At 44.4% G+C, this 26,263-nt stretch overlaps 1 protein-coding gene across 1 annotated transcript in view; it reads right to left on the reverse strand.

The window, feature by feature from the left end:
• The window catches only part of COL22A1 (collagen type XXII alpha 1 chain), a 900,581-nt gene extending 878,404 nt beyond the window's left edge, over window positions 1-22,177 (reverse strand). Inside the window, exon 1 of the mRNA XM_069220797.1 lies at window positions 21,857-22,177. The gene's annotated coding sequence lies outside the window, so the exon portion shown is untranslated. The remainder of the gene's footprint in view (window positions 1-21,856) is intronic.
• Window positions 22,178-26,263: the final 4,086 nt, after the last annotated feature.

Here is a 26,263-nt window from a genome sequence, read left to right on the forward strand (position 1 = left end):
AAATTGAGTTTGAGGTTTTTACATTTGAGGTCTTGCCCACAGACAGCTTCAGCTTTCTAAGGAGAGATCATGTCATCATGGAACATACACCACACAACACAGAACGTACAACATATACATACAAACATATGCTGAATAGTGTTTTTGAACAGCCCCTTTCTGTTATTGGCTATTGTTGTTGAGCCTACTTTACACATTGGCTATCATTGTTGTTGGCCCAATGATTTTAATCTATGTAAACAGCCTAAAAAAGTAGTACACACCCACACTGGCATGGACTCCTTTTTTTAACATTTTTATTTTATTTTTGTAACCTCAATGGCCCTTACCCATACGTTCCCTCTAAGTGGTCAGTCTCCCTCCACCTCTTTCTCAATCTCATCTATTACTCTCCTGTATTCACACCTCATTGCCACTCACCAACTTTTTTTTTTATTTCAATTTTCCTCACTGACCCAGCAGCTACAAATAGCAACGCAGCTGATCCCTTTACTCTTTGCGCTCCTGCACAATTTTTTTTTTTTATTTTTTTATTTTTACGTTCTGACATAGCGGTTTGTCATTCTGGAGTGGAAAATTAAAAATATCCACAATGGCCAAAGGTGCACCACATCCCATGTGTGGTCATGAGCACGAAGCCATCTTGGAATGTTACTATTACAAGATGGCCAGCCTGTGCCCATTCATCATGCTGCAGCGGCAGACAGTATGTTAATTTTTACTTCATCACTCCAACATGGATGTTGGCCCAACAGCGCTTTTCAGTGCCAGACCATCAAAAATAAATAAATATTAAGCATTTGCAAAGCCAGTAATTCAGCAGTCACATGTAAATGGCAAGACCTATTGGTTTTTACAATAGTTGCTTCCAATTCTATTAAAAGAAATCAAACATTTTTTAATAAAGTGTTCAATGCAATATGGACATTAGTGAACTGTTGATGTAGTCAATTGTTAATTCTAATAAATTGCACTGATGCCACAGCAAGTTTTTAAATTAAATAGCCTAAAATGGTGTCTCACAATGTCTGCAGCTGAGCATTTCAAGGATTTTAGTGCCATCCAGATGTGCTCAAGGCAGTGCTAAACATGAACTGCCGAAAAAATTGCATGTTTGCTGCAATTTCTTCATTGGTGATGCAGGGCCCTATGGACTAAAACCAGGTAATATGGAGAAGTGATGAGTCATTTTCAGTAATTGAATTCTGAAAATGTGAAACTTTTGCATGAATGAGATCTCAAACTGTTGAATGCTATAACAGGGCAAACGTATGCATTCCTTATGATAGATGTTCGTGAGAATGGTTACCACATATTGATTTGTCCTAAATTCATTTTCCTGTGTCAGGTAGATGTTGATGTCATCTTAACATAGTGGTGACCAACATGGTAGACATTCAGCATGCTTGAGTCATTATTTAAGAATTGAAGACAATTTGCAAGGCCAATCATTGTGGAACTCTGCAGTTGATTGAATCAATGAATTCCGATTTGACTATCTGTGGAGTAGTTAAGAAAGACGGAGAATTAGGTGAAGCACTCGACTATCACAGTATGATCCAGGAGGAAAAACTGCAGTTGACAAAACCTATATCCTGATGACACAGGTTTGTCTTTGGTCTTTGGACCAAGATATTTCCTCTGATGTTAAGCACCATGGGTGTGGTTACAGAACCTGGTTAGAAAGCTGAGTGTAAGCCACTTAGTAAATTGAAGGTTAATATAAAGTTTGGATACCACAAGTTCCAAGGCCTTTGCAATGCAAGGTAGGATCAAGGAGGGCCTGTGGTTCAAGATGCCAATGAGGTTTACTGTGATGACAGTATGAGAAACAAGCCACATGTTCATCACCCTGGTGCTGCATATATCTGTATGTGAGACTTTATAAAGACGCATAGTGGTTGTTTAAAACTTTCATATATTCATGTATGTATATTAGCATACATTAATACTATTGTTATTGTATTTTTGTATCAAGAACCTTTAGAGATCAACAGAATACTCTGAATTAATTGGAGTTAGGAGTTAACTAATGACTGTGTACATCAAAACGGGGCCACAGAGGTTTCTGAAATGAGAATCTCACAGTTTGAGTTGGGCAGATGATCCAATGTGTGTCATGTATGTGTTTATATTGAAGCAGAAGACGAACTGTGATTGTTCCAAAGCTATTAGGTGGGAATAAGCTGCCCTTCTTTAGGGCCGGCTAGATCTTTGAATGCCCAGCGCAGTTCTTTTGAAGAGTTCGGGGCATTTGCAGTCCAGACTTGAAAGTAGAGTATATTGGCATATATTGTAAATCTTACACTTCATGCATGTTTGACATTTTCTGTTGGCTAGTTTGATTAGAAGTACTTTTTATTTAGTTATTAGTTCTTTCCATTTAATCTTGTGGAGGACGATGATGATCCAGAAGTGCTTCTTCTTTCAATGGGTCTAATTTTGTGAGGGTGAGCAGAACGAGCTGATTAATGCCATTGTTCCCAAATGGGCATAGATTATGTTGAGAATTGGTACCCTTAAGTCTCTAATGTCCACTAGGGAAGTAATTTGTCTGGATGGATTTTATTTTATACTTTGATATATAAATATTTCTCAATCTTTCAATTGACAGTTCACCTTTCCAAAGAGGCATGCATGTCACAGTCAGTGACATAGGGTTAAAGACGTTTCTATGGACATGGGCTAAAATTAACATGGGAAGGCATATTTACAGAATACCTTAAATTCCATTAGCTTTATAGAAATGACTTAACGGAGAAATAACTTCAGTGCATTTCAAGAAAGAGAGTCAGATTGTGATGAAAGTGTTGGATAACAAGAAAGTGCCTCTTAACTTTAAGTGACTCAAGTGTATGACACCAATAGTCCTAGCCAGACTCATACTTAATTACATTACTCCCTTTCAATAGGCTGTTGAAGAAGGCAAATGAGAAATCCAATCCTATATATCCTAGGTTTTTAGAAACAAGCCTTGCCCATGCGCTAACTCAAGTCAGCTTTCAATTAGCTTGAACAACACAAACATTGTTCTCTGGCAAATGTTTTATTTGTATCTAGGGCAATCTTTGAAACGATAGGGAAACCTAAGGACCGGATGTAGGAAACTGGTCCCTTGTTTGCCATAACCACCCCCACTCGCTTTTTGCATGATATTGATGCTAGCTTGACTGAGTGTATGCTGGGATCCTGCTAACCAGACCACAGCACCAGTGTTATTGCCCAAAACTGTACCATTTTTTCCACAATTGCAAAGCCCCTGGCACACAGCTAAGTCCCTTGTAAAAGGTACCAGTGGTACCAAGGGCTATGTGACCAGGGAGGGCCCTTAAGGGCTGCAGCATGTATTGGGTCACCCAAAGGGACCCCTTACCAAACACATACATACTGCCATTGCAGACATTGCAGATTGTGTGTGATGGTGGGGAGAAACTGGTAATGTTGACATGGCACCCCTTTCAAGGTGCCATGCCCAGAAACCATTGCCTGTGGCAAAGGTAAGTCACCCTTCTAGCCTGCCTTACAGCCCTAAGGCAGGGTGCACAATACCACAGGTGAGGGTAAAGCTGCATGAGCAATATGCCCCTACGATGTCCAAGTCCATTCTTAGATATTGTAAGAGCAGTGTGGCCATATTAAGTACATGGGCTTGGAGTTTGTCATTACAAACTCCACAGCACTATGATGGCTTCACTGAAGTCTGGGAAGTTTGGTATCAAACATCTCAGCACAATAAACTCACACCGACGCCAGTGTTGAGTTTTTTGTAAAATGCACCCAGAGGGCATCTTAGAGATGCCCCCTGTATGTTATCCAACTCTTAAGTACAGAGCTGACCAGTCTGTGCCAGCCTGCCACTAACAGACAAGTTTCTGGCCCCATGGGGTGAGAGCCTTTGGGCTCTCTGGGGCTGACAACAAAGCCTGCTCTGGGTGGAGGTTCTTCACACCTCCCCCCTGCAGGAACTGCAACACTTGGCTGTGAATCTCAAAGGCTCAGGCCTCCTGTTACAGTGCCCCAGGGCACTCCAGCTTGTGGAGATACCCGCTCCGGACCAAGCCCCACTTTTGGCAGCAGGTCCGGCAGGAAAATTAGGTAAAACAAGGAGGAGTGTCCACTGCAGCTAGAACCACCCCTAAGGTGTCCACAGCTGAAGTGACTCCCTCCTTGCAGAGTCCTCCAGTTTGTTTTGGTGAGATGCACCAATAGGGATAGGAATGTCCCCCTCCCCAAAGGGAGTGTGTACAGGAAGGGTGTAGCCACCCTTAGGGACAGTAGCCATTGGCTACTGCCCCTGGCCCTTGCAATTCCCCAAAATCTAGAATTTAGAGGCACCCCTGAACCTTACTCTCCAGATTCCTGTCGAACTCAAGAAAGAAGAAGGACTGCAAAGGTGTCCCCCAGCATTGAAGACTCCAGATGACAACTGACTTGGCCCCAGTCCTACTGGCTTGTCTGCAGCTTTAAGACTCCTTCTCCAAAAAGGCGATGCATCCTGCAGGACCAGCATCCTCTACAAACCTCCAGTGGACTGCCTGCTCAGCAGAGGACCAAGAACTCCTAAGGACAGCGGCCCTGTCCATAGGAAATCCTCTAAAAGGACTGCAGAACTGCCCTGGATCCACAAGCCCTGCCCACTGTGCACCCGACACCCACGGCCTGAGACCAGGTGGCCGACCAGTCCAGAGAAGGTCCTCAGGCAATTCTAACCTTGAATCCACCCTGGGTTGACCCCTCCTGACCAACACAAAGACGCCTGCAGCCTGAATCCGGGGACCCCCAAACCGTGACCAGATCTGACGAAGATTTCCAACACCCAAGGAGACCCCTACACCCAAAGCCCCCTGGCTTTGGGGAATCCTACCGGCAGTCCAGCATTGTCCAGCGACTGCCTCTTCTGCCTGTCCAGCCTTTGCTTTCCCGGAACCGACTCCCCGGACCCAGCCTGCAGCATCTTTTGTCACCCCCAGGGTCTCCCCATTGAAAAGCATGGGGTGCCCAGCTCTGTGTATGCACCCTGCACCCGGCCGCCCCTGTGCCTCTGAGGGTCTGTGTTTGGTGTCAACCTGTGCCCTCCCCAGTTCTGACTTAAACCCCCAGGCCTGTGTCCTGAAACCGCAGGTCTACCGAGCACCCACAGTCCTCATAGGATTCTACTGTAAACCCGATGCCAGCTTTGACATCTGCACCCACCCAGCCCCATGTTGCTGGTGGTGCACTTTTGGGGTCGTCCTAAACTCTTACCCGTGGACATCCTAAACCCCAAAGACTGGAATCGTAAGTTGTGTACTTACCTGTTAACTGTGCTACCACTTCGCCCTCCCCAGGACTCTATTGACTCCTATGAAAAATTGCAGTATCGGCTTTTGAAATAGAAAAGTGTTACTTAACTAAAAACTGTTTTATCTGCAAAAACCAAACAAAGTGCATTTGATACATATGATTGATACCTATTGACAACTGTACTTACCTGCAACAAAGTTCTTCTGGTTCTAGTAATAAAGTAACAAAATATATTTTTTCTATATAAAAACAATTGACCCGGAGTTAGTCACTGAGTGTGTGCTTCACTTCTTGACTGTGTGTGTACATCAAATGCTTTGCACTACCCTGATAAGCCTAACTGTTCAACCACACTACCACAAAAGAGAGCATTAGCAGTATCTACTTTAGCCTCTGTTAAGCCTCTGGGGAACCCCTGCAATCTGTGCACACTATGGGCCTGATTCTAACTTTGGAGGACGGTGTTAAACCGTCCCAAAAGTGGCGGATATACCACCTACCGTATTACGAGTTCCATAGGATATAATGGACTCGTAATACGGTAGGTGGTATATCCGCCACTTTTGGGACGGTTTAACACCGTCCTCCAAAGTTAGAATCAGGCCCTATATCTCATTTTGGTGTAGTATATATACAGAGCCAGTTTCCTACACCAGGGCCATCCCATCAGAAGAGATATTACACAGACATCATCTAAACAATAGATGAATAGCTCATCGGTTGTCCCATTATTCATTGGCAGACAGTTCCAACCATTAAATAATGGAACAGCCATCAGAAATCAAAATTCAGAGCAAATGCCGTTCTGTTCACTGATGACGTCTTTGAAATCTTTCAACTACACGTTCACTTTCTTTACCCCTACTTCAGACCCAAAAAAGCTTGATCCTGCTATAATCAACACATTTCCAATGAAGAGCACATTAAACTTACCTCACCCAGCCTTATTAGGCCATCCCATGGCATCACTGAATCTTCATATTGACTGAAGGCTACAAGGTGCAAACCCTAAAAAATCCCTAAAAGGAACTCTTCTTAAATTAGGCCTTACTATGTTAATGAAAGGCCCCACACCTGGCAAAAAATATGAGGCTCATGTACTATTATTCAATTTGCAAAAAGTGGTTGCAAATTGTGCATCAACGTTTTGCGAATGGAAAAGTATTTTGCAAACTGGCCAATGTAGAAATCAGTTGGTTTAGCAAATATCAAATGCAAAAGGTCAAAGAATTACCTGCCTATTTATTATTCATCAGACAAGTCAAAATTCGCATCCATATGTGACTGACCACAATCACAGGGATGGTGGCCTGCAAGGGTAAGCAGACTACTATGTCTGTAATTGTGTTTATATAAAGACATTTGTTTCAATCCATCCTGTTTTCCTTAAAGGGAATGGTTCTGTGGTGAACACAACATCTTCTCTTTTTATAATGTTTCACTGAGAATTGGTGGGGGTCCTAGAGACCACTGCCTTCTTTCCATGTACCTTTTTTCAAGATTCACAAAGAAGAAGGGGTGAAAAGGGACCCTGTCCCCTTTTCGAAACAGTTACCACCCCAACTTGGAAGTTGGTAACTTTTCAGTGTTTTGTGCATTTTCAGAATCTCTATCTTCAAAAGGACACCCATTGTAAGTCCCTTCCAAATAACCATTCTGAAATCATTTTCTTGATTTGGAAATCCTTTCCTAAATTGCTAAATGAGCGTAGGACTTTTGAAAAAGGATTTTAATGTTTGCGAACCCCCTGATTGACCAAATCCCGGGGTTTGCAAATGCTAAAACTCTTCATGCAAGAGATCCTCTGCCCTGGCAGTCCGATTAAGATGTCCTAAGGACACGTGTTCACATGATAAAGTGTGAATTGAGTGGGAACTCAAGTCACCTCCCAAAACATCGGCTGGAACATTTAAAAAACATCTCATAAGGCAGAGTCGAAGGCACCCAAGAAGTGATTTACTACATACTAGATAATTTGCATTTCGGAGGCACTATCAAACAATTCCAGCAAAATTCACCCGATTTGTGATCCCATTTCACTCTACAGCCCTTATCAGTCTACGTCCATCCCATATACCTACATGAATAATGAGTTCTAGGCTGACATCTCTGCTTCTCGCTTAAACTACATAATCACCAGGCTTTTCTCCACAGGCATGCTTCCCCAGCCACACAACTATTTCTCACTCTCTCTTAAAGCCACACACCCCATGGTCCTAGAGTGTTGAAGATTGACCTTTCTATGGTGAACTATCAGGACTCCACAAAAATGATTGCCCAGCATGAGAGCTATAATGCACTTCATGGGAACTTTGAGTACACCACAGGTCCAACACAACCTTGTACTCACCAATTACCACCACAAAAACAAATGGATCACCTCTACTGGGCTGAAATATGTAGAGACAAAAATCAAGGACAACCAGAAAGTCAAATGAAAGTCTAGGACGCCAAAAGCTATCCAAACAAGAAAGGAACCCTGTTACCAACCAGCCATAGCAGGTGGGTCACTTTGCTTATGCAGGCAAACCCATGTGGGCAGAAGTGCTACACTTGTGTTTTGCTGAGATGCCTTGCAATCTGCAGAGACTAATCCTGAACACCAAGTCTAATCAGTCACATGCCTGTCCATGGCTGGAAGCCTTCAGATATTTAACACACTGCTAATCATAGTATATCACAAAAACTCGCTCAAACTGACGTAAAGCCCCTAAGGTCTAAATCTATTTTATGTAGGCCCTGACTCAATCTTAGGTATTGGAAGTTGCCATCTTTCCAATCTTAGATGAGAAAATTCGCCACCCTCCCTGATTTATGCAGAGCCGTTGTCATGTCTGCAATTTGATGCAGATGTTGTCTGACCTTATCTTTCTAAGAACTGTGAAAGTGTCACGTTATTCATCTAATGGTATAGATATAACATCTGATGCAACACTATCCAGGAAAAGTGACTACTTTTCCCCATGTCAAGATCAAATAGGAATAAATATAGACATATAGCTGAAAGTGTCATCTGGATTGATGTACTTTTACCTTATATATTCATAAGGAAACATTTGGGGTGCACACCTTGATGCACATTATCTATGTGAGACATTCCTAAACTCATGTCAGAAATTCCAATTTCTGATAAGATATAAAATGCAATGACTGCCTATTGATCATTAGGCAAGAGAGGTTCATGATCCAGATTATCACACAAGATGTTGCCAGAGACACCCTCACCTACTGCCAGCACACTTTGCAGATGCTACATCTTGCCTGAAACAGATAAAGCTGAATCCCAGAGGAAGACCATGACTGCAGCTTGTGTTTTCTCTCCACAGGAAACATAGGGGGTCATTCTGACCCTGGCGGTCATGGACCGCCAGGGCCAACGACCGCGGAAGCACCGCCAATAGGCTGGCGGTGCTTCCGGGGGCATTCTGACCGCGGTGGTAAAGCCGCGGTCAGAAAAGGGAAGCCGGTGGTTTCCCGCCGGCTTCCCGCTGCCCCAGGGAATCCTCCACGGCGGCGCTGCAAGCAGCGCCGCCATGGGGATTCCGACCCCCTTCCCGCCAGCCTGGTTCTGGCGGTTTTCTAGACATCAATTGCTGCACAAAGCAAGAAACATAGAAAATATTACCTACTTATCTGTGCAGTTTGATCTATGCAGTTTGTCACACATGTAGTCCAAGTTCCATGGTACAGTCAAGTTAATAATATATCATTCCCTTATAGCAGGACGTAATAAGGTTACTTAAAACACAACAGGGATGTCTGCATAGGTAAGGAGCAAGAGATAAAGGAGGTGGAGTTGGTGTAGAGCTTATACTGGTGGTCGGGTAGGAGAGTTAAATGCTCTCTTCTTCAAGCTCATCCCTAGTACACGTTTGAACCCCTTAGGAAAGGATGGAAGCCAGTGGTAGACTTCAGCCCCATCTACTGAATCATTGTTTCGCCCTTCAATTATTTCCTTCAGTCAACAGTGTACTGTAAGTGTGATACTATGGGGTGTGTTCCCCTTCCGGTGCAGTCATGCGTTAGTAGTGAAACATGTAAATGAGGATACGACTGGGTGCATTACTTTCGGAGGTGCACAAATACTACACAATTCCAAGCATCAGATCTCGTAATACGGGATAACTTGCTAAAACCATGAGTTCCCCTCTGGTCTCAGGTAAGCAACCTCTGAATATGAATTCTTTACCTGAAGAATCTGCACCAGTTTTTAGTTGATGACCACTGTGTACGCTGAAGCTAAGGGACGGGCTCTGAGCTGGCAGTGGTCAAGGAAGAGCCTCTAGTCATTGCTTACATTGTGCAGGTGTTTGTCAGTGGTAAGTCCCAGCACCTATTTCGAAACAACACACATATTTATGAGAATCCACCACATGGTGGCGCTGTGTGTGTATCAGTGAAGCATCCCTACAGTTTGAGGCTGCCTATTATACTCCAAAAAATCTGATTTATTTGATTGTGATCATTAAGAGGTAATCCTGACACTGGCATTCTGCAACAGTAGCAGGGGCTGTTGGCAGTGCCTGAAGAAGTGTTCTCCTTAGAACTACCTTGGGCCCTGGCACTTATTCTTCTACAAATTAAGCACTGCCCTGGGTAGCTCTCTTTTTCAAAGAAGGGAAATTCTTCAATAAAACATCTCAGCAATGCTCACATCAGGCCAGGATTATTCACGTTTAGCACTCAGGCCGTATCACTATAGTTTTATTTTTCCACCTAACCCTTTAGATGTTTTTAAAAAAATGATGCTCTTGTCAGTTCTTCAATGAGGTAATCGTGGCAACCTGGAATGGCAATAATCCTAGTTGCAAGAGTGAGGCTCTGTACAGTATTTAGAATTAGCCACCTTTTAAAAAAACTACTTAGGAATTGTGTCCAAGTTCAAGAGTAAAGCCTTTGTAGAATTCGGTCACCCGCAGGCAGGCAACATTACAAAAAATAAGGTTTATGAATACTTTGCTAGGCGTCTCCAGGCAGAAATGAGTCAAAGGGCACAACATTCTTAATAACAAATGTGAAGAATAGATGTTTGACACTTGGTCGTTGAGGCTCAGAAGGGAGGATTCCAGCTGGGTCAGGTAGAGGCAGGCCGACCCCCGGGGTGGTAGAAAACCCGAGCTCCATGCTCCTGTTTGATGCCACAAAACCCCATCTCCAGTGACGCCATCAGTAGAGTATTCAGGACAGCAGACACCACCTGCAGTACGCATCAGTGTAAGCTGTCAGCCAGCATGTTCACAAAATCACAGCAAGGGGCCTCATTTCTAGTAACCAGCGGGACAAGGCTCGGTGCAGTTTCTAGTGCAAAATAGTCAATAATCATATTTTAATTTTTAATTGTGAAATTGACTTCTGTAGCAATGCTAAAAATAGAAATGAATCACAATATAGGGGAAGTGGCATGATTGCCATTCATGATGATGTTCACATAGTATCTCGTGGGTAGGGGAGTTTACACGACAGCAGTTTGCACATAGTAAGAAAAGGGAAATAAATGAAAGAATTATCTGTCAGTTTCAATAGGTTCATTACAGAATTAATTCCGTAAAATCGAGCGGCCTTACAAATGCAACCGTTGGTATTATCTGTATCACCTACCTTAAGCAGTGGTTCGCAACCTTTTGACTTCTGTGGACCCCAATTTAATGATTACTGGAACCCGGGGACCCCCACTGAATCATTTTTGGATTCCGCGGACCCCCCATTAAGTCATTACTGAAAGCTGGGGACCTAATCTGTTAATAATGTTTAATTTTCTAAGCAGTCGCGGACCCCCTGAAGAGGCTTCGCGGACCCCCAGAGGTCCCCGGACCACAGGTTGGGACCCATTGGATGAAACGTGCAAAATTTTAAACATTGAGATAAAGGGTTCAAAAATATTTCCTAATGTTGTAATATAGTACATTTTGACATAGCCACTATACATGGATTATAGATCCTGTGCTTTGATTCTACCTTTATTTTCTCATCTTTTTTAACGTTTTTTTTTCTTATTTTTATATAGTATACAACATAAAGATATATATTATAATGTATTCATTTATTAATACAATGTGAATGTATAGGTAGCCAGGGAGTATGCATACTGATCATGTAACCTGAATACTTCGGTCGTGTTCACGGACTGGCCTCTTATTTAATCAGGAATTTCCCTGGTGGGTGGAGCTATGTGAGGCTGGTTTTCAAAGCCCAAGAAGCTGCTGGTGCCTCTGTCACATTGCCCAGCACTCCTGGGTTAACTGGAAAAGGCACAGGGGCTCCAAGAGAAAGGGAGTGAGGGAGAGAATGAGCCAGAGATGGAGCTATGGACTGGGTATCCATTCACAAACCACTCCTAAAATGGGAGTAATGCACCTGAAAAGGCATTTTTATGGTCGCAAATGCTGATTCTGAGGGTTAGCGACTGTACAAATGCTCAGTACACTGTCTGGGCCCAAGTTATTTACTTTCCCTAATGCTCAAAGACCCATATTTATACATTTTTTGCTGCAAAAGCGGGGCAAACTTACAAAATATAATTGTATTTTGTAAGTTTGCCCCGCTTTTGGGTGAAAAAATTACGCAAATGCGGCGCTAAAAAGGTATAAATATGGGCCAAAGTTTCCAATAAGCCACTTCAGGTTGAATAACCTGACTGCTGTCTGCCGCTTCCCTTTTCCCTTTTTATCTGGGATGTACCTTGGTGCCAATGAGCACTCTATCAATCTTAAAATATATAAATACACTTCCCACCATCTGCAAAACATATCACAAACAGCCTGGTAATGTACAACTTTTTGTCAATTAACACACTTGTGTTTGATCTGTTTATAAACCAATTGTTCCCACTGTCACCCTTGGATGGACCTCATGGCCAATTATCTGGTTGCTTATAATCAGACATGACAATTTTTTTCTCAATGTGCATGACAAATGTCTCTGTTGTAAGTATCCCACAGAGTAACTTCCTACCCATCCGCATCCTGTTTCAGCACCTCATGAGAAGTAGGCCTCTGCAAATCCTACTACAAGGAAGAAGATTTTAATGGTATGAAATTCCTTGTATAACTCAAAACACAATTTTAACCCATATTTAAGGATTTACACAATAAATTTGCATGAGATAAGATATGGCAAAATGCATGACATGCCATGAAAACAACATGACAGACTATAACCTTTATGCATTAAATCACTAAGATTGGGCTCCCACATTGTCTGCCACCAGCCTGCAAATTGCTTCAGTGCCTCATCATGAGTAGTAGCACTACAAAAATACTTATATTATATGTACCTTAATGTGAAATGGATCAACTGTGGCACATTGATAAGAGTTCCTATACTTATTTAATTTCCTCTCAGATTCACAATGTAAAAATATTGAAAGTTTTTGTGGTTTTCAGAGTTATGTTAGTGACTCAGAATGAGGCTATTCAGAGGCGTACCACGGGCCCCAGCAGCCCCAGCAGGGCATGGGTACCTCCAACCCTTTAGATGCCCCTCAGTACTTCAGGGGGTGCCCATCCATCCCAAGGCCAATGCATTCCTGTGAGATGTGGAAGACTGAGAGGCCCTTCACCACATTTTACAGAATGGCCCGTCATTTTGCTTTACACCACTGAGACTATTAGAGTACTCCAAGTCTGATCCCCGTCCTCTTTCATTTCTCTGGTGAATCACTTTGAGTCCCTATAATGTAATGATTCCTCAATAAAATTCCCTGGCTATCCTGCAGTAAGGAGATGCTCACGGCTTATACTAGTCAATTTCTCTAACTAGTAATGATTTGTGAAGTAGTTAAGCAACCCCATATAGTAGACAACTCTACTAGCCTCACTCCACCAGCAAAGGATAATCTACTAATTGGTGGTCTCGCAGGAGTCTTTCATGCCCTCATTCTGACCGGAGTGAGGGATCCTACAATGTGTTGTTCCACATTACCGTGGTCCAAATATCAACACATATTTTGTCTTTATTATATTGGCTCTCAACGATGGCCCCTGCACATTCAATAACAGTAAATAGTAATAGTTGATTTATAATTACTTGACCAATGTTTTGGAACATCACTAAACTGTCAGCCTTCCACACAAGTAATGTGAAAAGAACCTTGCACATTTTCTGGCCACAAACATGTTCCATCAGGAGCTGCTCATCAGATGCAAGCAAGAGAGCAAGGGAACCATCATTATGAAAAGGAGATAGCTAGGACACACGATCAAAAGAGAACAAGGATCCATCACAAGAACAGATCTCCAGTGGACTCCAGAATGCAAACAAAAGAGAAGTAGGGCAAGGAACACCTGAAGGCAAACCGTGGAAACAGAAATGAAGACCTTGAACCACAGCTGAGGCACCAGACAGAAACCTGCCCAACACAGACAGAATTGGAGTTCCTTTGTTGCTGCCCTACATGTCAGTCAGCATAATGGGGAGTAAGTAAGTAATATTTCAGGAGTCGATATCATGGTTAGAAAATATGTGTAGGTCAGTATTTTGTGGGTCAATACTGTGAGATAGAAACCCCATGTATGTGGTGCATACTGATACGTCTAGTTCAAACATATGGATCCCGCCCTGAAACATGTTGCAATCTTGCTGGATAATTCAGTTGGGGAAATGATGACATCAATTTAGCTACCAAGCTTCTCTGCCACAATATTAGGAGAAGCTGACAGATATTTGCGCACAGACATTAAACCAAAAAAAGTGACATTTTAATGAAAAGAGAGAACACATCCTTTTTATACGGCATTGTGTGTCATCCCCATGATCATTTCCTCTCCTAGTCTGTTTACTGCGAGAAGAGAACAAACAGGCGTCTCGTGAATTGGGCCGATCCACCCACCGTGGAGAGAAAGCAGACTTGAGGTTAATGTTTGGTTCAAGGGGGAAATCCTCACCCTACACAAGCTTGAAATTCAGCAGGATATCTTACGTCGCAAGAGATTCCTACGGTCAAACTTTAGCAGTCCATTGAGCTCAAAACCACCCCTCTCTTAAAAATGGAATAGCCCATGAGAGGATCCTTCCATCGGGCGGTTAAGAGGGTACAGACTCACGTACTAGGCAAGGACATAGAATTCATGACAGCAGTTTCTTATATAGTATGGGCACTGAATTACGTTCCCTGGTCTCAAAGATATTTGACAGGATTTCTGGATCTTAAACGCCTGCAGTTTGCACATACTGCTGCTCTTCACTGATTTGCTTTGACTGAGGAGATGGCGTTTGGGTCTCACCGCTAAGTGGGTGACAGTGGAAGAGAGCAATGACTTCTGATACAAAGCCTGAAGCCAATGATGAACAATGCTTTCCAAGAATCTGCACAGCGCGTGACAGTCATCGACAGTCCAGTACTCACTGCAGGATGTGATCATAGCAGGACGCAGGAGAACCAGACACCACACTAGCCGGGCTGTGGTTCCCAGAGGAGGAGACGTGTTACAGTGGCCCAGGTTCTCGACTGGAGCCACCACTTGGCTCTCATGAGCTATCTTGCTTGGAACCACTAATCCTCACTCCCTAGAGTCAAAGAAGGAAAGGAGAGTAGCATGCAGTGGAAATATGACATCTGTGGAATTTCAAACTAAAAAGTCGGGATTTTGGTAAAAGAAGAAGCTTTTAACCATTTAGTGCAGACAATAAATTATCGGAGCTGGGCAGGGTTCACTTCACTGCTCACTAATGTGCACCAGGAATTTGGAAGGTGGGGCTTTGTTTTACTGCACCAAACACTGGGTCATCCTGAGAACTGCACTACGAGAAAACTAAATGCACCAGGTTTTTTTTTTTAAACCACACTGGCATTAAAAAACATTATAACATTTTGCCCATGCAAAGAAACAGAATGCCCAATAGAAGCAAGCAGAATGCTCTAACCATCTGATGATTCTGTGAGTTTTAGACATATTAAAAGTTAGCCCCGCCCACCACAGTGTCTCTGTAATTGCAGATCCCTTAACATACTATGGTAAGTAAGATCCAATAGAATGTGTAAAACTGGAAAAACAAAAGTCCAAGAGAATGCTTTGATGTTATCAAACAGTATATATGCATACATTGTTGTGTTTACATTCCAAGTGCTGCTTGTAAATTCATGTACATGGTATGAGAAAAATGTGAATTGAGGCTCCCTTTGCTCATGACATCACAACCCATCAGTACTACACAGACATAACAATAAAGAGATTCGTAGATCGCAAGCTGGGCTCTCTACAGATACCTGCAAGACCCGCCAGAATGCTTCATTTAGCGGGTTCTGCAGAATCAAATGATATTCTGGATTTGATATTCAGAGTGCACACCCCTCCCTGAGAGTCACATGCAAGAACACAAACACAGGTTGAATTCACTACATTTTCCTTATTTCTGTTGAAGTTCAGAAACTTTGACCGAATTCAGGGAGAATTGTGTTTCCTGCAAGACTTATCCTCTTTGGTTGAAGGCACAAGTGCACAGGAAAACTAAGTGCCTGATTTAAATCTCAGTGGAGGTAAAAACTCTGTCACAAACGTGATGGATATCCCGCCCGCCGTATTACGATCCCATTATACCCTATGGGGATAATAATATGGAGGACGGGATATCAGTCATATTTGTGACGGAGATTTCCCGCCACAGAAATCCAAATCAGGCCCTAAGTGATTTTCCCACAATCCCCAGATGTTGAGCCAACATCGGGACTCAAACTTGGTTCCCTAGTTTCAAAGTCGGCAGCTTTGGCCTAAAATGTCAACCATTCCCAATATCAGAAGGTCATGTAATATGAAACTCCTTAGGCATTTGGCTAATGGGTCAGACTTTTCAGCCAATAATGATGCTTAGTCCTGCCCTCTGATTGGTCAGCCTCACGCCAGTGACATCTATATGTGCTCTGATTTCGTCACCCTAAATGAGCAACCTTTTGTGGCTATTTTCGTTCGAAACCCATAGGAAGTGGCATGTGAAGATTATTCAAATTAGAATCCGACGGTACTACTCAGTCCTCACTGAGGAAACATGAACTATTGTTATTCCAACCAATAAAAGTAAAAATGTATGGGCTGCCCAAGGATATACAGTAGCTTGTGGTTTCTCAGATTCCTCCAGTCTGCCTCTGCATGTTCATGTTTCTAGGTCAAGAACTAAAACCCAGCAGCCCTCAAGGCCATTGACTCAACACACTGCACCGTCTACCCCGGCCTCCTCCGCCTGTGGAATGCATCCCCTTAGGACCACATATCCATCACCAATCTCTGCATTTTAAGAAAAGGCCCTTCAAACCTGCTCAGTCTATACAAACAAAGTGCACTGATACCTGTCGCACACAATCTACTCTGGGTCATGCATCGTGTGATCTAGAGCTTAGAAGTGGTTACTAGCAGCAAGGATCCACTATTGTTCTTGTGCAGGAGGTGCAGGTGGTGGACATCGGCACTCATTTTTGGCGACAAGGACTTTTTTTTCTTCATCAGACTTTGACCCAGAGCAGGAGACAGAAAGGCAGAAAAGGGGGGTCGGAAAAAAGAACAAGATAGGAAGACAGTGATAAAGCAACAAAGCAGGGGTGAAAAGGAATCTGCCAAAGTGAGGTAAAGAGACAGGAAGTATCGGGTGGTGGAAGAAAGGCATGAGGTGGAACACAGAGTAGGTAAGATTGGCACTCAGCAATCCTGCCACTCGGCAATGGTGGTGGCAGATTCCTAAGACAGTTTATGAGTTGCTGCACTTTTCTTGTTTAATAAATGAATGTAAAGAAATAAATGTATAGCTTAGAAGACTGGCCTCTATCATGAGGACAATATTTAAACGCATACATTATATTCAAGTATTTGACTCAACTATTTGTATTTCGGCCAATCTGCTCTGTAAGGGGATAAGAAACTGGGCACCGTAAAGTCACCTGGCAGGACCTGGTAACTCCCAGACCCATCTTTTATGAAATAAGACATTCTGGCCCTCATTCTGACCCTGGCGGTCAAAGACCGCCAGGACGGAGGACCGCGGGAGCACCGCCGACAGGCCGGCGGTGCTCCAATGGGGATTCCGACCGCGGCGGTAAAGCCGCGGTCGGACCGGCACCACTGGCGGGCTCCCGCCAGTGTACCGCCGCCCCATTGAATCCTCCACGGCGGCGCAGCTTGCTGCACCGCCGCGGGGATTCCGATCCCCCCTACCGCCATCCAGATCCCGGCGGTCCGACCGCCGGGATCCGGATGGCGATAGGGGGGGTCGCGGGGCCCCTGGGGGCCCCTGCAGTGCCCATGCCACTGGCATGGGCATTGCAGGGGCCCCCGTAAGAGGGCCCCTACATGTATTTCACTGTCTGCTGCGCAGACAGTGAAATACGCGACGGGTGCAACTGCACCCGTCGCACAGCTTCCACTCCGCCGGCTCGATTCCGAGCCGGCTTCATCGTGGAAGCCTCTTTCCCGCTGGGCTGGCGGGCGGTCTGAAGGCGACCGCCCGCCAGCCCAGCGGGAAAGTCAGAATTACCGCTGCGGTCTTTCGACCGCGGAACGGTAACCTGACGGCGGGACTTTGGCGGGCGGCCTCCGCCGCCCGCCAAGGTCAGAATGAGGGCCTCTGTCTCTCTGATGTGAAGCAAAAGTCCGAAGGCACACGGAAGACATAGAGGGGCGGCCACATTTGTGACTACTGTGTGAATTGTGATAATCTTGTGCACAAACACAGAGCCGTGAATGCTGTCCCCAGTCCTTCCCATAATCTGTGCTGTAATCTTACCCTTGCAAGAGCAGTTCAGAAATAAATGTCTTGTCACACAAGCCTCTGACTAGATCAATCTTGCTTTTCGTCTCCTGCATTGAAAACAGGTCTGCATTCCTTGCAGTCCGAGACAATTTCTGCCACACTGATAAATTACCTCTTCTTACTACTCCTTGAATGTACCGTGCATTGGTCTCTTCCCAATGTAGATGATTAAGGTTCACTTCGAAGTCTCTGATTCAACACCTCAACATGACTCTACAAATTCTATAATCTAATTATACCTTTTAAATTATTCTGGCTTCTTTTGTGGGAAAACTTGAAATCTCCATTTTTACACCATACCCCACCTCAATATGCTCTCTGCAAAGATGTAAGAGGCAGGCAACTAATATATGCATATTCTTAGAATGCACTAATAAACATCAGCACTGTGCAACCTAATATTTTAAAGTAAATGATAATGAGTGAGCTTAAATGTGTGTATGTATATGTTATTACTGTAGCGCAAACCTAGCCAAAAGGCAGTCGAACACCGTACATGGTCAAAGACAAGTTTAAAGTCAACGACTAAAAGGAGGTGGAGCTGGGTTGAGGATGGTTAATGTATTGGAAGGTAATGTTCTTCAAACAGGTGGGACTTCAACTCTTTCCTTAATTGGCGCAGTGTTGGAGAGGTCCTGATGGGTATAGGGATGTTGTTCCAGATCCTGAGTACAAAGATGGAAAAGGCCGGTTGTCTACACTTTTTAATCTGCAATCTGATAGTGTCCTGGCTGCGGGTGCGCTGACACACACCAGAGATGGTGAACTTGTCTGCAAGAAAAGTGTCACTGCTGATCATGATGGCTTAGTAAATGATGATGATGGTTTTGAAGATGATGTAGACCACCAAGGAGAGCCAATGGCGCTCCATGAGGAGGAGGGTGATGCCATCATTTTTTCAGCCCCTGGATGACATGCTGTAGAATTTAGGGGGTCCTCCGTGGTGACAGAGTGGCATCTAGGATGCTATGGAATGGGGCATTACCACCATCCATATGCAAGAGCATGAGGGTTTGTATAGTGGTTCTGAAATCACTTTCTGGGAGAAATAGTTTGACTTTCTTTTGAAGAGAGAATTGAGAATTGCTATCAGGCCGTATTTGTTTTGTTGGCAAAGTGTTCCCTGAGGCTGGTGTTCAAGGTGAATCCAAGTGACTTGACATTCAGTGAAAGTCAGAGTGTGAAGCTGTCAAAGTTTATGCCATTGAGCCAGGTTTGTAGTCTAGCATATTTATTGCTCCTGTCAAATAACAGGAATTATGTCCTGGTTTGTATTGTTATTGTCGTTTCATCAGTGCCACATCCTCCCACCTAGACCAGGAGTAGGATGAAAAATATTGGCCCTGTTCATTCACACATCTATGGCGCGAATTAATGAAAAATCAGACTCAGTGTGCTGAAGACGGCATCAAAATCAAGAACTGCATGGGCATGTCTCTGCGTGAAATGGAGGGGCCTTCATCTGTCAAAAGTGATTCCTCGCAGAGAATCCACAAATCTCTGTGGCAGGTTGAAGGGTCTTTATGGTCCATGCAAGATCCACCTTAGAGCATGAGTTTCCCCACTGCTGAAGCTTTGTACAGAGGTCAAGGTTCGAGGCCTTCTCCAAAGAGATGCAAAGTCTGGACTGGTTACTTGAAGTTCCAATGAAGCCTACCTAGCCTGGCAGCCCAATGTGGGCCTGGTCCCTCGTCTCGCAGCGGGTGATCAGCTTCACTTTCCAATCCGCCCTGCTCAGTCGAGCAAGCTGTGACCTTGTCCTCCTGAATGAAAAGCTCGAAGTTATGTACAGTTTAACCAGTTTATATGAGTTAATTCAGCACTTTTATTTCAGGTCCTCAAAGTGCAAAGAATGAGCTAAGTGAAATGACAGCTTCTGACTTCTCTTCTTGGAGATCTCATGGCCACGTGCCAGGGCTGGGCCTCCTCAATCTTGGCACCTGGGAGTATTGCTTTAGAGATAAGACTGTGGTGTCTTCAGATACCGTGTGATCGGCTTGATCCAAAGACCTTATGGTATTGCTCTAAATTCCACTGTGCGAGGGGTGTTTCAGTGGCCCAGCAGGTGAACACAGTCATCGCTTTTTTGCAATTGTGCTGCATATGACTTTGCTTAATTCCCACTACTCCGTTTGCAGACTAAATACAGTCTGAGCTGCTGTAGTAACAGTATGATCTGAGTGTAATCTGAATATAATCTGAGTGTAATCTAAATATAATCTGGGTGTAATCTGAGTGTAATCTGACTCTGAGTATAATTTGAGCTAGCGTCGCAGAGCTACCGGGTGGCACAATGTGTGCTCAGGAGTACTCATGGGCACCTATTTACAATACTGTCTCAGCGTAAATGCAGCGAAATACAAAATATATATATATATATTTATATATATATATATATATATATATATATATTATTACAGCTTTTCATACATATGAACAGCAATGCCGATGTGTGACTGAAAATAATGGGTTCTAACTACTGTTCGTCTAATCAAATATACGAACAAGTTTACCTTTTTTAAATAAGATCTGTACTATAAAATATTAAACATGTGTTTTAGTTTAATAAAAACTGCGTATTTAAACCCCTCCGCCCGATATAAAAAGAGTAGTGTTGTGTGAAAAGGGAATGTTATGTTCCCAAGGTCACACTGTGCGGCAGCGCTCGGGAATAGACATCGTTTTACAAAGTGAACTTGAGCACAACATGGTTTAGCACTTGCTACATCACTGTATTATTACCTTTTATGTGCGAGACCTTTTGTTCTTTTTAAATAAGGAGATGGTGTGGCTAAAGGTCTAACGACTTCTCAGTGTACGGGGGAAACAGTTTGCTAATCCTGCCAGTACTTAATTAAATTCCAGCAAAATATGTACTGCGGCTTTAAAGACCACCTGCTGATAGCATCTGCGTCCTTCGGCAGGGGTGTCCCCTGTTATGGTTCATAAATTACACGTACCACCCAAGTTACTTTGGAGGGTGTCACGGGGGCACAGCGCTGAGCAGAGTGACGTCTTCAACAGCGGGACTCGACAAAGAGACGCATTCGCCCCTCCCGCCCCCCAATGCCCCCTACGTCCTCACACGGGGCGCTTGCCCCAGCTAACAGGCCTGGCGTGCACCGAGCACATCTGTCACTCGTAGGGAAATAAATCGCTCTCCCTGGGGCCAATAGGCTGGCACTCAGGAGGTCACCCAACCATGGCAGCCCGCCGGCACCTGCCGCTATTCAACCGACACCCCTACCAGCAAGCACAAAGCCAAGCCGCACTTTGTGAAACCGAGCCACTAAGGGTTAACCCAGAGCAAACAAAACATTCCCCTGAATGAAGGCTGGGATTGAGAACCCGCCGCCCAGTGGTCCTAACACCACTGTCTGCCAAAACACCTGAATAACCATCGGGTCTGCTCAGTGTGGTAAAATGACATTATGAACCTCGCTCTTACACACATGCACACAACCCCTGCTTCAGAAACCTGTTCTCCAAAAACAAACTCCCGTCAAAGTTGTGTCTCTGTATTTCGGTTTCCAGCTGATTTTTGCCATACAACACGCACGTCTATATTTACATAAACATCTATCCTTCAGGCGTGTATCTTGTGTACAATAGTTTATCTCTTAAACGCTTTCTGATGGACCGGTTAGAGTTGGAATCAAGAAAAGCCGAACTTGGTCTTTCATCCTTCCGAGTCGATAAACCAGGTACCATTCAATCTGGTGATACTAACACCTGTTATGTACAGCGCCTAGAAGTGGTAAAAACTGCAACATTAAGTCCTGTAAATAACTATGACTACTCTCCACACGAAACGTAAATGCATTGATAATTTAACCCTTACCTGATAGAGAAGCCGTCCTATACAAGACAAAAACTCCAGGTCCCGGATCGCATGAATTTAAAAAAGATAAAATGCCCGAGGGTCTAAAGGTCTGCTTGCAGGGTGCAGTAAGTCCCGGTGAAGCTTGCACTTGTCCGGAGAGGTCCGAGAAAGTCAGCAGTCACATATCCAGAACTTGGAGGGGCGGGAGGGGGCAGAGGCTGGCAGCCTTGAACACGCTTCCGAGGTGGGACACGGAGCAGGGGCTGCTACCGGGAGGAGAACTGAAAGTGAAATAGGCGAGCGCTGGTCAGTGGAGAGGGAAAGCACCGGGGAGAGAAGGGGAGGGAGGGGCTCTTGAGGGGGCGTAGGGGCATTGAGTTTCAGAAGCCGACCACATGTAGCGAAAAGAAGAAAAGCGACAGACTGACAGCCCCGTCCAATTATAGAGCAACTTTCAGAGTATTTCTGTCTCTTTACAGAGCATCTGAAATAACTTCGGATGGAGGAGGAGACAAGTGGGGTGGGGGCGGGGGTAGTGCCAAGGGGAGATTGGGCTTGGGTGGCAGACAGACCTGCTCACACGACCCCCACCTGAGGAAACAATATACACCCCGCCCTCACTTATTGGGGGACGTGTCAATGTGTGGAGTTTCGGAAAGGTGTCTGGGTGGCGCGGTGTCCTCGTTAATCGGGGTGTCGCGGGCTTGTGTTCACGAGAACAGGTGGTCTGTTTGCCTTCTCACTCTCTGGTGGGTTTCTAAAAATGCGCTCTGATCTTTTTCTGGTTTGATTTCAGCCCTGGCCGCCTGGCTGGGGCCACCCTCCCTCGCGGCAGCATCCCACAGCCTTGCCCTGCGCCCAAAATACCGCTGCCCACAAAGCGCTAGACGCCCAGGCAGCGTGCTCTGTCTGCAGAGGACCCCCGTGCCCTCGCCTCCTCTCCGGGCAGCGGGTGTGGGCGCAGATTAAAGGGGACGGCAGTGTAAATAAATGTATACTGAGAATACTTCTGAAAGGGACAGTTTCTGCACTCACCAGGTCGCGAAGCCTTTTATTTAAAGAACCACGGAAGGGTGGGAAGCCCGGAATAATGATACATCACGCGAAGAAGCTGCGAGGTTTGCTTTTTTTAATATTGCCTTAAAATACGACTTTACACCCATAACTAACGCTGCATACCGATGACCCTGCAAAATGAGGTGCGGGTTTATTTAAACGTTGGGAGCATTGTATACATCTCTGCAATGTGTTAAAAGTATCTCTGACAGGAAGAAGAACAACCAGGTGACTTTCAATATTTTGGGATGTATTGGAGCGCTTAACGTGAATGTTCGTACTCTATTCCATCATAATGCAGCAAACCAGATTTACACTGGGTGGGCCTTTTTTCACGAAAGCGTTTCATTCTGCTATGACTGGGTTTTATATTTATTCGACCTCATGGTCTGAGGGGATTAGCGGTTCCCAACCTTTTCACTCCTGCGGACCCTTCTGAATCACTAGTGGAAGTCGGGGACCCCCAAGCCATTTGTACCATTTTCAATTTCAAACATTCAAACAGTAATTTGCAAAAAATACACAAACAAGTACACACCATACTCAAATTACTAAAGATATAATTATTTTATATTGAAAGAATATTCAAAAATTGAAAAATGTTAATGGGAAGATTTGGGGTGTATCTCAGCGACTAACTTTTCAATGTTTTGTTTTATTTAGGAAAGCTGAATCCTCAGGTTAGACTCTGCATTTCCCAAGCGATTTCTGTTTTTAAGTTACATAATATCTGAGAAAGATTTTTTCACATAAATATGTGGTGGGGAAAAGATGTAAAGCCATAAGGGCTTCTCATCTCTCCATAGCCTCTTTGTCACACCATGTATTTCATTTGTTTTATAGCACCTTTCATACCAGTGTAGGGTGTTGGAGCACTTTATAGGGGACTACAAGGTGTAGGATTCACGTCATCCATAGTGGTAGACAATTTCTAAGAATGCTTGGTCTTGAGAAGCACAAACTCGGGAATCAGAACATAACATAGTGGTTGGCGTTGCCTTTAATAATAATAATGTATTCCTATGCAAGCAAACCTTTTTTTAGCAGTATTTGTGCCATGCAGTTTGCATGCTTTTTATGGCAATTTATAGCTCACTGTGCTAGATTATGATTGTAACTTATGAACTGCACAGTAACAAAAGAATCTCTGTGACAACAGCTTTAACCCTCTGTGCTAAACACATAAAGTACTGTTCTTTGCATGATGAGCATTCTTTGCAACAGGCATAGTAACCATCTGCGTTACCTTAGATGAGTTAAAACTGCCACAAGACAAAACTCCCATCTCACTCAGGGAGGTACATTAATCAACAGAGTTATCTTAATGCTTTCATTTTTGCCGGAAAACTCCTGCTTGTAGAAGGAACTTTACAGTGCTTTTTGAACTGCTGCACAAATGAAGGCACACATATAAAAATGCGCACATGTTTTGGTTGAGAGGCCCCAGCTGGAGAAGTGCCTTCCTGACAGCCCAGGCCTGCGGACCCCCTAGGAAATTGTCCCAGACTACTGGGGGTCCGTGGATCGCAGGTTGGGAACCTCTGGATTAAGCAAGTAAGAGACAATAAACCAGTGACAATTATTTTGGGCACAGAAAACCCCATCAAAAATGAATTTTCCTATGTGTCAGAAAAGATCTGAACTCGTTAAAAGCACTGAGGAGGGGAGTATGCTACCTTTTTTGCCTTTATTCTGAGTAACAATCAAGTTTATGGTTGTGAAAACTACCAATGAGAGCACAGTTTAGTAAACAAGAGGTCCCCCTTATGGATAAGAGCACACTCTGCTGCGAAGAACTACCCCTCTATTATTAAAGGCATTGGCTATTGTGAAAAATTGGGTTATTGGTTGAGGGGGGTCGAAGCTCTTCTCAACAACCGCAGTCTTTGTCAGGGTGAACCACAAAAGTCACTAAATTAACCTGGCTTAACCCCCTGGTAGCTTGGCGCAAAAGCAGTCAGGATTACTTAGAGGCAATGTGCAAAGTATTTATGCAGTACTTAAAAAGTAACTGTTAGAAATTGGGTTGTTCGTTGAGTGGGATATGAGCCTTGGTCAAGCAGCAACCATAACCTTGTCAGGGGGAGGCTCAAGCCGATCCTAAACTAACCTGTGATAAACCCACAAGTAGCTTGGCACAGAGCAGCCAGGCTTAACTTAGTGGCAATATGTCTTCTTACAGTAATAACGTGAGAAAACCCTACAAGTTAGAAAATTGTAGTTGTTTTTAATAATCAGCAAAAGACCAAAATTACAAAACCCGAATCAATAGAACCAGAGATATGCAAGTTTAAATGTTTCAACTAAAATAGCATGCAAAGCGCCAACTGTGGATATCTGGTCAAGCCGGACTGGGAAAAGTCACAAGTTCAGGCCATTAGCGATGGGGGCTGGCCAGCTACAGGGCCTCCTGAACAAATACCTTAAATCCTGGTTTGCGGAGCATTGCGAGCATCTGCATCCAAGATGCGTTGCACAGCTCAGGCGATGTATCGATTCTGAGGTGTGACTAGGCTGCGATGCGAGGTCCTGTGTTATCATCGAGGATCTAGTTTGCAATGACTTGCAATGCCAAGTCTGGCATTCATGATGCATCACCCATTTGGGGTGATGTGTCAGTTCCAAGGAGCTATGGGGGCTGTGATGCAGAGTTCATTATTAAAGCTGTCATCGACGAGGGATGCGAGGGCCCGTGCAGACAATTCATTGTGCAGCAGAGGTTCCGAAGAAGCCTTGGCCTGCAAAGGCAATGCATATCTTTATGATGGGCCTAGTTCGTGCAGCAGCTGTGATGCATCAGTTCTGCTCTGGGTTGTGTCGCGCATTAGAGGAGATGCATCAGCATCACTAGGTCTACAGATGCTGGTAGAGCACCTTAGGCCCACTTCCAAGGGTCCAGCACTGGGGTAGTACCACTTGGCTGCATAGACTCGCAGATGACTGAGTCCAGGTGCTGCGTTCAAGGTTGTTGGAGTCTTCTGTCCCGAGGCTCAAGTCAGGAGGCCAGCCAACTAGCCCTTGGAGTCACCTTGGGGTCCTGGGTTCATCAGATGCAGATACAGTCCTTCTAACCCAGGCAAGAGGGCGGCAGCTGCAGGTTAGCACAGCAGGGCAGCAGTTCCTTCAGAGCAGGAGGCCAGCAGGGTACCAGTCCTTTCGGCAACACAGCGGTCCTTCTTCCTGGCAGAGTAACTACAAGTCCAGAATTGTACTGAAGAGTTGGTGCCTGAGGTTCAATATTTATACCTAGTTGTGCCTTTGAAGTGGGAAGAAGCTTCTAGAGGCGGACTTTGAAGTGCACAGGTGCCCTATCTTCCTTCCAGACTAACTACAGGGGTTATGCAGCCCTTAGTGTGAAGGCAGGACACA

The sequence above is a fragment of the Pleurodeles waltl genome, chromosome 2_2 (assembly GCF_031143425.1).
Source record: "Pleurodeles waltl isolate 20211129_DDA chromosome 2_2, aPleWal1.hap1.20221129, whole genome shotgun sequence".
In the NCBI taxonomy this organism is placed as follows: Eukaryota; Metazoa; Chordata; class Amphibia; order Caudata; family Salamandridae; genus Pleurodeles; species Pleurodeles waltl.